The following is an 11,534-nucleotide window of genomic DNA, read 5'->3' as shown; positions in this document are numbered from 1 at the left end:
CAACCAATGGATTCAGATATGATATAGCAGAGCTTCCAATCAGTTTGCAGCCTGTCGGAATAACTCTCTGCTTCTTCACTTCAATCAATGGTTTCAGACATGATATAGCAGAGCTTCCCATCAGTGTACAGCCTGTCGGAGGAACTCTCTCCTTCTTCACTTCAAACAACTTGCCGAAGTGGCTGTGGCTCAATGTATAAACCCTGTGCTCATCTTTCAAAGGTGGTGGGTTCAACTCCCAGCACATCTTACATATAGCAGAGACTACTATCGATGTACAGCCTATCAGAGGTACTCAAGCTTCTTCAGCATCATACTTCCACTGTGACACCAATGTCTTAGAGCAGTGGTTCTCAACCTTCCTAATGCCGTGACTCTTTAATACAGTTCCTCATGTTGTGGTGGCCCCCAACCATAAAATTATTTTCATTGCTACTTCATAACTGTAATTTTGCTACTGTTATGAATCGTAATGTAAATTTCTGATATGCAGGATGTATTTCCATTGTTACAAATTGAACATAATTAAAGCATAGTGATTAATCACACAAAAAAAAATGTAATTATATATTGTGAAATATTTATTTCTAATTACAAATAAATAAAATTTTGTCTTGAAGCATGGTGTAGCATGGGTAACAGTCTTAATATAACAACAGTAAACTACATTGCTACATTTTGCGACAGTATGTGTAAAAAGCCAACGTCAGCGAAGGTTGAGATTGCTTTTTTCTCACCAGATCAGAAATTCTCGGAGTAGTCTTTGCAAGAGCACAATGAAGATCATCTTCCACAACAAGTCTACTTCTGTATTTAGACTTGATAACCAACAAGCTGGAAAACCCTGTTTCACAAAGATATGTTATTGGAAATGGAAGAAGAAGGTGCAATAGTCTCAGACACAACAAGATATGACTGCAAACACTTGATCCAGAATTTTGTAACTGGCATTGTAGAGAAATCAGTTCTCGTTGCATCGCTGTTAATAAGTTCAATGAACTCCTCTTGTGCTGTCTCAGTATCATCTTCAACTTTGACTGTGAATGGGCTTCTGGCAAGTGCAAATAGGGTGTCAGGTAGATTTGGAAAGTACAATGAAATTTCATCTGCAAGCATGTACAAGTGTTCTTTCACAGAAATTATCATCGCAATCCTTTTGTCTGGTTCAATGTCATGTTCCTCAAAGAAAGCAGATAAGGTAGGCAACATAAAATTTTATTTTCATCCAATTTTTTTTTGCCAAAGCTGAAGTTTCATTTGGAATGATCAGATCTTTTCAGACAAATTGAGGCATGTTGCATTTGGTCCTTGCAGTGATAAATGTAACTCATTCAAGATGGCAAAGATGGCAACCAAGTAAGCTATTTTCTGCAGTTCACTTTTATCGCCGAAAAGTGCTTCGAACTGCAGTCTTGCTTTCTGATTAAAAAACGTTTTGAGTTCATTACGAAGCTCAAAAACATGTTTTAAAACTTTTCCTCTCGACAACCATCTCACTTCAGTGTGAAATAGCAGAGTATTATTCGGCACATCCAACTCGTTGCATAGTTGCGAAAACAGTCGACTGTTTAAAGTGCTTGCCTTTACAAAATTGACAGAACTTATGACGCTTTTCATTACTTCATGTAACTCTTGTGGCAGTGTCTTCATTGCTAATATTTGCCGATGAATCATACAGTGAGTTCCGATGACTTTTGGTGACTCATTCAGTACCAAATGTTGAAATCCAGATCAACATCCTAACATAGCTGGAGCACCATCTGTGCAAACACCACAAACCTTTTCCGAAGAGATCTTATGCTCTTTCAGAAATGAACCAACTGTGTCAAATACATCACGTGCAGTAGTTGTCATTTCAAGAGGTTTGCAAAAAAGAAACTCATCTTTAAATTCGCCATCATTAATATACCTCACGTAAACCAGTAACCGAACAGTTTGCAACGTCTGTAGATTCATCAAGCTAGATACTAAATATTGGAAGTGGGGCAGATTTAATTTTCTGGATTACCTGATCAAGAATATCAGTGTGTCTTATGGAGCGAAAAATACGGTAAGTACTTTATTGGATATCACCTTACAAAGAACATATTGGATAGTGAGACACAGAGCCTAATTTACTGAGAAGAAGCAGAGAAAGAAATAAGTTTTCAGCAATTGCACTGCTTACACCCTAGGAAAAATACTGCTCAGTGTAGGCCTTGTGCAGAATTCTGCATTTTCTGTGTAGAATTCAGCACGGGCAGTGAAATAGCATCAGGATATTCCTTGACACCTGGTTGGGCCTTGGCGTGTGCGGATCGCCGGACTTGATGGACTGAAGGTCTGATCCGGAGATGGCAGTTCTTATGTTCTTATGTATACGTGCAATTCTTTCCTACTTTCTATGGGTTGGAAAAATTAAAATCCCCAAATTCTTCAACATGCAAAGAAAACCAAAAACAAAATATTACAGCAGATAAGGACTGAAAGGCCCTTATATTCTGCCCAATTTGCTGTAGAAGAAATAGTAAACTGGGCAGACTGAAAGGGCTTTATATTCCTTATCTAAATCTGGGGCCCTTTTATTAAAGTCTGTTAACACACTTCAGTAAAAGGACCCCTTTATATTCTACCAGCTGAGAAGACCTATCAGAAATAAGCAGACAGCTTTCCTGTTCTCCCTTCTCTGATCCCCCTTTCCCTAGTGAGCTGTTCCACTGCTATGCTGCATCAGTGTACTGTACACAGCACTGAAACAGACAAACAGTACTGAAACAGCTACACTAACTTTTACTTATAGGAGAATGTTGGATGTTTGTTTTTCTTTATGCAAGTGTACTGCAGAATTGGCACAAGATCTCAAACTGTTCAGCAGCATTTTCTAACTTTCACCACAAACCTTACCACTGAGCTGCAGCAGGAAAATAAGATCCTTGATTATAAGTTATTTTACTATTTTCATTAAAAAAAATCTATTTTGCTTGGAGACAAGACTTTTATAAGCAAATAGAAAACAAACTGTATTCAGAACTAACGTAACAGTAGTTTAAAAAACAAGGCCACTAAATTGGACAACTTTCAAGTCTAGTATGTTACCTAGATACCCTTGCTTTTTTTTTCTAGTACATAAACAGTACTATTGTAAGTGGACTGATAGTCTTTAAAAATCAAACTGAACAGAAGAAAATAAGATATCAGAAACAAAGAGCCAGAAAAGTCCAAGGATCAGGGCATTGTGCATCTCAAACTTCTTTGTGCAAGTATTGCCATATTAGGCTATTTCACACCCGATTTTGTGTATTGTTTCCTGTTGTGTGAGAAAAAGTATGTTGGGGGGGGATGCACAGTTTTGGCCCATTTCCAATTCCTTTGGCAGTAGTCCAGCTGGTCAGTGCATTTCTACCCTACCTCACCCACCGTTCATTAGCTTCAGTTCTTCATGTGTCTCACCTGGTATTGCTAATCCTGTTTCCAGTGCAATAGGTGTGTCATTCTGCACAAGCGGGTTATCTCCTCATGATCACGAGCCTGTACAGAAGGAATCCACACTGGATTTTTTTCTGTAACCCTCCTACTTCACTGGGAGCTCTACTGCCATCTACAGTTTATTCCTTCTGCTTGCGAGCCAGAAGGAGTATTTCTGTTCTGCTCTGCTCTTTATTTTATTCAAGATATTTTCAGATTTCTTCGGTTTTTCACTGCTGGGAGCATCCCTGTTTGTGGGTCCAGCTCTACATGAAGAAAAATCAGACGGTGGTCTGCAGCTGACAGGCCAATCCTGCAGAAGCATTTTTGGAGCTTGAGGCTGTACTCATGTAGCGTGGCTCATCTTCTTCTTAGCAGGTGTTTGAGCACAGGCATCTGTAGGAGGCTCAGCAGTGTCTTGCAAGGTGCCGGCTGCATTTTCGCCTCGCCCTTCTAGTTGCTTATTCATTAGTCTGCGTAGGTGGGGGCATAGTCAGACACCATGTCCCAACTCGCAGCCCAAAGATCAGCACTGGAGGATATGTTCTGGATGATGTACTAAGCCAAATCGACAAGTTAAAAAGTGATAAATCACCAGGACCGGATGGTATACATTAGAGAATGACACGATGGCAGTTACCCGTGGCTAGCTGCGAGTAGCCGTGGGTAACCCGCCAAAATGATGGGGGGGAAAAAGTGCTCATTGCAGGCATGGGGACAAGGCCATCCACCGCCCCGTGGAGCGGTGAATGGCCTTGTTCCCGCAGTTAAGGGAAGGAAGGCGCACGGTCACCAATCGCGTGCAGCCCCCTCCCTACCTCCGGCCAAATCTATCTCCCTCCCTCCCCCATACCTTCACGGTGATTTAGAAAAGAAACTGAAAGCCTCCAAAAGTATTTCCAGTGTTACTGCTGAGGTGCTTGTTGGTACTCCTTCTCCTTCGGCAGCCCTTCCTCCCAGCGTTTCAGCTAGGGCAGTAGCTCCTCCCATTGCCTGCTCCGGGGTCTCCAACTCCTCTCCCTCGGGGCCAAGCTCAACACTCTGCGCCTCTGCTGGACATGGGGGCGCAGAGAGATGCGGTGGAGACAAAGATGTCATCAGATCCAGAGACCCGAGTGCTCCCTCACTCAGGTCCGACGCGGAACTCTCCCGCCGCGGGGATATCTGGGCGTCGGCTGGGCTCAGCGGCTGCAAAAACCGCTGAATTGTCTGCTGGGCAGGAGACGATGTGAGCAGCGGCAAGTGCCCCGCTCTCACACTCCCCTTCCTCTTCGTATGAGGCATTCCGTTAGAGTAAGTATCTGTTTCCAGTTATTGAAATGAAGAAAAAACACTAAGCCTGCCGAGCACAGCTACATAGCGTCCGCCATCTTGTATTCCTCCTCTTTTGGAGGCCATCAGGAGACTGGATGTGAAGGTGGAGAAGACTGCCTCAGATGTTGAGGTAATGGTTAAGAAAATGGATAACTTTTCTGAAAGTTTGCTAAAAGTCAAGCAAGAGTGCATGGACAAAATACAAACTGAGTTAGCTTCATTGAAAAATTCAATTACCACTATTGTTAAAGAACAAAATTCCACTGCCCGTAAAATAGAAATGATTGAGAACTTTAACAGAAGATTGAACCTGAGAATTTTAAATTGCCCAAGGATTTTGGCAATATCACCCATTGAGATTTTTAAAAAATTTCTGGTAGAATGTTTGAATTATCCGCAAGATCACATTCCGCCTCTAAATAAAGTATACTTTTTACCTGCTTCAAAAAGAAATTCAGATATACCTAAAAGTGAGAATTTGGTCACTGATAAAGACTTGCAAAACCTTAAGGCAATATTAGAGGAATCATCTATGGAAGTTAAAGAGAGAGGAACTTTAATTGTTAACTTTATCTTTGAACAAGATCTTAATGCAGTTATGAGGTTATTCTTTAAAAAGTCTGGATCACTTTTTTGTGGTCAACGTTTATGGTTATATCATGATGTAACTAGAATAACCCAGGAAAGACGGAAAATGTTTTTGGGCATGAGAGAAGAGACAAGGAAGCTAGGTGCTACTTTTTTGCTAGCTTATCCATGCAAATGTGTTATTAAGTTTAAAGGTCTGAAATATGTGTATTTTACACCAGATCATCTACGTTCCTTTTTAGATCTCAAAGGTTTATCTAGTGGAGGGAGTGTAGCTTAAAGGAATTGCTGGGTTGTAGCGTTTAAGCCTTTACTTTTTTGTTATATTATTGTAATATTACTCCCTATAATATCTTTGTTTCCTTTTTCCTCCTCCTAATTTGAGGTCTAAGGAAGAGTTAAGTTTCATATATATATTTATTTTAAATATTGTAATGTTCAATTATGTTTTTCTTTTGGAACATGATTCTGTATTTCTAAATCAAGTAGTTATACTTGTAAGTATGTTAAATTCAATAAAAATAAAGTTAAAAAAAGAAAAAAGAAAAGAAACTGAAGCCGACGAAGCCTGCCTGTGTCGCCCTGCAGTCATATGTGTTTGGGTGGAAGCTTCTCCTCTGACGCAACTTCCGGTTGAGGGTGAGGAGCCTGTACCACAGCTCCTTTTGTCTGGAGTTGATTATATGGTTGATGCTTTCCATGAGATTATTCATGTCATGAGTAAACTGTCGGCTTATTCAATCTCTGCACACAGAATGCTCTGGATCAGACAATGAGCTGGAGATTCTACCTCTAAAGATACTCTCAGCAGACTACCTTTTAAGAGGCAGTTGTTATTGAGAAAGGGTCTGGACGATCTTATGTCTTATGTGGTGAACCATCAACCCAAGACTGTCTGACAACGGACCCAGAACCTTTAGAGCAGGGGTGCCCAAGATTGGTCCTCGAGATCTACTGGCAGGCCAGGTTTTCAGGATATCCACAATGAATATGCATGAGAGAGATTTGCCTGCACTGCCTTCTTGGTATGCAAATCTCTCTCATGCATGTTGATTGTGGATATCCTGAAAACCTGGCTGCCAGTAGATCTCGAGGACTGGACTTGGGCAGCCCTGCTCTAGAGCCTCAGGTCTAATTTTTGTGGCTCCAGGTGGTCTCTGCATTATTCCAGCTCCACTTCCCAGAGATTCTTCCAAAGTTAGAAGCACAGGTTTTCCGGACCCAGACAATACCAGTCTTAAGCACCCTGTGCTGTCCCCGCCAACAAGAAGTTGCCGTGACGCCAGATTGGAAGTAGTCCCTCTCAGGAGAGGAGGCCAAATCTCTGTCTTTCTGCAGGCCTGGACTCAGATTTCATCTGATTGCTGGGTTCTGGGCATCATCCAGAGTGGATACAAGCTGGAATTCACACAGCCCTCTAATAGATTGGCTCTAACAGAAGGCTCAGACAATTGGAGACCAATTATAGACCTTACTTATGTGAATGCAAGGCTCGGGGTCCCATGTTTTCACATGGAGACGGTTCAGTTGTGACTCTGGGGGAGTTCCTTGTTACTCTGGATCTGATGGAGGCCTACTTGTATATTCCCAAAGAAAGTTCCTAAGGTTTCATATCCTGGAACAGCATTTCCAGTTCTGCCCTATGACCTGGTAACAGCTTCCCGCACATTCACGAAAGTGATGGTGGTTGTGGCAGCCCACATGTGAAGAATGGGTCTGCAGGTGCATCCCTACCTGGATGACTAGCTGATCCGGGCACCCCTGTTGTCCAAAGCTTGGTGCACAGTAGATCAGGTAATCCGAGTCCTGGAGGGTCTCAATTGGACTGTGACTTACCGAGAGAGCCATTTATCTCCGACAAAATCCCAGGAGTACCTGGGTGTCTTGTTCGACACTGCTGTAGGCCGTGTCTATCTTCCAGAGGCACGCAGACAGAAGCTTTACTCTTAGATAGCATGACTCCTGATCAAGCCAACTCCCATAGCATAGGACTATCTTCAAGTCCTAGATTCAATGGTGGTCTTCGATATCTGGAGGTCACCAATGAGTTCAGGCTCTCTATCCATCTTTTCCATCTCTATCCATCTCTAATCCAGCTAAGCAAGGTGTGCCAGCTTCCAAGGCCATGATTTCCTGGTGTATCCGTAAAGCCATTTTGTCAGCATACATTGTGGGAAACATGCCCCTGTTTTTGTGAAGGTGCATTCAACCAGAAGTGTAGCTTTGTCATGGGTAGAAATTAGGGCAATCTCTCCAGTGGAAATTTGCAGGGTGGCGATTTGGTCCACCTTAGCTAAGTTTTACAGAGTGGATGTGGCGGCAAGGGAGGACTCAGCCTTTGGATCCTCGGTGCTATGTGCTGGCACAGTCATCCCACCCTAGATTTCTTGGACTGCTTTATACATCCCACTTGTCCAGAATGCCATACTTATTGCACTGGAAAAAAAGATTAGGTTCTTACCTTGCTAATATCTTTTCTAGGAGATAGGTGTATCATTATGGACCCTTGCCCTGTCTTTTCTTTCCTGTGCCTGCTTACTGTCATTAAGAATGTTCTTCTCCAAGTCTATTACTTAGAAGCCAGTCAGCCCTTTGGGCCATGAAAAGTAATTTATTACTGGTGTAGTTTGAGGTACTTTTTGAGCTCCTTTAATACTTCTGCTGGCCTGTTTGTTCATAGTTCTTATATTACTTGGTTTGAGTAGAACAGATTTATTTGTTGGGGAAGTTTTCCCATATTCCTACTTCACCTAATTTCAGAAGAGCTCTTGCTTGTTTGGGGACTAACTGTAGGTGGCAATAGAGCTCTCAGTGATGAAGGAGGGTTATAGGAAAAATCTGGAGTGCATTCATTCAGCAGAGGCTTGTGGCCACAGAGAGATAGGTGTGTCATTCTGAACAAGTGGGCTATCTAGCAAGGTAAGAATAGAATCTAATTTGGTTTTATTCCTCCTTACTTCTACTCTTTAAGGAGTAGGATTTGAGGCTTCTGAAGAATAAATAACTGGGATAATATATCTGTCAGTTCCTTTAATTATATTTCTTGGAATTCTGTAAGACATGTCCCCTTCACTCTCGCCTCTGATTTGAGGACTGGATAGTGTTCAAGAATGATAGCTATCATGTCTAAGCAGGCATGTCTGAAACAGAAAGCAGGCTAGTATATGTCAGAAATGTTTCCACCAGCTTAGAATGATACGGTCTCTAGCCAAATTTCTAGATCCATCATCTTTAAATACATTAATCCATTCTCTGGTTATTTCCTGTATAGATTATTGTAATGCCCTGTACAAGGGCATCACTAAAAAGGAAATAAGACGCCTTCAGATTGTACAGAATACTGCTGTTAAGATCATTTATGGCGCAAAGAAACACGATCATGTCTCCCCCTTCTAATCGATGCTCATTGGCTGCCTATCGAACACAGAATCAGTTATAAAATTCTACTATTAACATTTACTACTCGTTCATACAGCCAACCAGAGTTTATTGATAGACTGCTTACTCCTTATCACCCCGCTAAATCTCTTCGTTCCATATCACAAAACCTTTTAGTTGTACCGTCGCTGAAATTAATTAATACGTTGAGATCTAATAATTTCGCTGTCATTGCATCCACCCTATGGAATTCATTGCCCAGTCACTTATGTGTGGAAACCTCGATAAAGCAGTTTAAAGCAAAACTCAAAACATTTTTATTTGAGGATGCTTTTGGATAAAATTGTCCTTTTTAGGACTAAACTAACTACAGTCCCTTTCCCTACCTGTTGTTTTATCCCTAAGTGTGCTTTATCTTAAATTATTGTAGTTCAGTCCTACTTTCCCATTTGTGTCCAGTTAGTATATGTGTTTATGTTAAAGTCTACTAACTTGATACTGTATTGTACAATATTTTAACACTAATTGGTTTTGTTTCTTTTAAAGATTACTTTTTTATTATTGTTGTACACCGCTTAGAAATTTGAATAAGCGGTATAAAATTTTTTTAATAAACTTGAAACTTGACTACCATTCCTGTAACACTATGAATGTAAACTGTAACCCGTTCTGAGCTCTTTGGGGAGGACAGGATATAAATCCAAATAAATAAATAAATATCCTCTTTTTTCCTGAGTTTACCTTTTATTTTATGTAATCCTGTCTCCATTTTCCACTGAACTTTGTTGAATATTGTGAGACAAGGATCCTGGCTAGGCCAAATGACTTCACTGAATCCTAGTCCTGAGTTTAAAATAAGGATAGTGGAACACAGTTTCCCAGTGTCTCCCAAGAATTGCACACTGGAAAGGACTTGGTTGGTCAAAACAAAACACTTTAATGTAACATAAAACTTCAAACACGAGTGAAAAACAAACTTCCAAGAATTTCCTTCACTCTTCTTAAGGAAGCAAATAAGTCCTGCTCCGGCACAAACTGTGCTTTCAGACTTAGTCCTGGCTATCAATACAAAAATCCAAGCACCAAGCACCACTTTCTTGTAAAATGTTTGCTCTGGCTCTGACTGTGTCCCTGTTGGGTAGAGCCAAATCCTCAACAGATTGGGTGAAGATGAGCCTGCACACCACAGGTGTTGCTGCCCTTCCAATAGACAAGCTCTGGTGTAACTTCTGCAGCTCCCAGCACAAGTCAGAGCAGTGCACAACTGATCCCAAAACATAAACTAAAAAAAAATCTCCAAAAAAAAAAGGGAAAAAACCCCCCTGGGCTTAGCAGCCTACTCACACTCCATTGGGCGCTTTTCCCCTTGGGGTAAAACATAGTCCTCCATCCATTCCATATCACAGTCCTTGGACTGGACTTCAGGTTCCTCCATTTCCTAGTCCTCAGGGAAATCTTTCTGTGCTGGCCATGGGTTAGCTGCAAGGGCTGGCTTCCTCCCCAGTTTCACTTCAGCTTCCTGTCCCAGCTGCCTCTCCTCTCTATCTGACAAGGAAAGCTCTGTAAATGGGAGCCTCGGCAACAAGCCACGCCTCCTCCTAGCAGGGTTAGCCAAATTCTTAAAGGGCCCTGTCCTTTCAGTAACAGCCTGAGCTCTGGATGCTCTTAAAGGGCAGGCACCTTCCTAAAGCTGTTCACAAGATTTTCACCTCGCTCAGGATGTTTCCTGGACCTGGTCACCGGGTTTTTACTGGGGCTTACAGGGACTTTCCCCTTGGATTCAGCAGGACTAGCCAGATCCCTGTCACAATATAGAATACCTATACTGGGTCAAAACAGTGGTCCATCTAGCCTAGTATCCTGTTTCCAACAGTAGCTAATCTGGCTCACAAGTGTCTGGCAGAAATCCAAACAGTAGCAAGTAGTGCTTGTTTTAATATTTGTGAAATTCTTAACAAATTAAACAAACCAGTACAGGCTTAGCCTCCAAAATTAAAATTATGTTCTTTAACAATTCAACATGCCATTCACAGGGTCAAAATTCAATAGCAGTAAGTAAATTATTTATTTATTCATTTATTTAGCCTGGCCTACCAAAAGACCCCAGAACGGGTTACAGTAGTACATATACAGTATGGTCATGACACATATGAACAAGATGTATTTGGAAAGCTAGTGGTACAATGACTGAGATATAGTAGACAGAGAACATATGAACAGCTTTGGTACATTAACTATACATGCTATAGGAGAGATAAACATCCGAGCTACACTAATCAACTATAGTAGACATTAACAACTGAAATAATCTATTTACTATACATGTTTTGGTGAGGAACTTAGCACTATGATCCAGTTGGTTTTTATGGCCTTCCTGAAGTTCCATAGGTCGTCCAGCTCTCTGATAGATGGAGGGATGAGGTTCCAAGTGCAAATAGGCATATGAAGTACAAGTAGGCATGTTTGTGAGCTGATTCTGTTTTGAGAGCGTGTCCAGGGGGTAGAAACAGCCATCTTTCTTTCTGAGAGCTTAACGGTCAGCTTGGGTTATAGATTGGTAGCCTGGGTTGACAAAATATGCAGACAGTATATCGAGAAGTATATAGACAAGCCCGGATTCTCTATAAAACGCCGATATCGGCGGGTGCCTAAAAAGTGGCCCCCAATCACATATCAATCACTTGATGGTGCAATATAGAGATTCTATCCAATCACCAATATAACTACTCAAAACCCTTAGAAAAAGGCCAACTCAAGATCAAAAAGATCCCAGCTTGCTCATATCAGGGGTGAAGACTATAAATCTCAAG

The 11,534-nt window shown here is 41.4% G+C and overlaps 1 pseudogene; it reads right to left on the bottom strand.

Annotated features, from left to right (window-relative positions):
* Positions 1-671: 671 nt before the first annotated feature.
* LOC117362890 lies at positions 672-10,159 on the bottom strand (annotated as a pseudogene).
* Positions 10,160-11,534: the final 1,375 nt, after the last annotated feature.

This window comes from Geotrypetes seraphini, chromosome 6 (assembly GCF_902459505.1).
Source record: "Geotrypetes seraphini chromosome 6, aGeoSer1.1, whole genome shotgun sequence".
Classification (NCBI taxonomy): Eukaryota; Metazoa; Chordata; class Amphibia; order Gymnophiona; family Dermophiidae; genus Geotrypetes; species Geotrypetes seraphini.
This window is presented reverse-complemented; position numbering and strand designations above follow the sequence as displayed.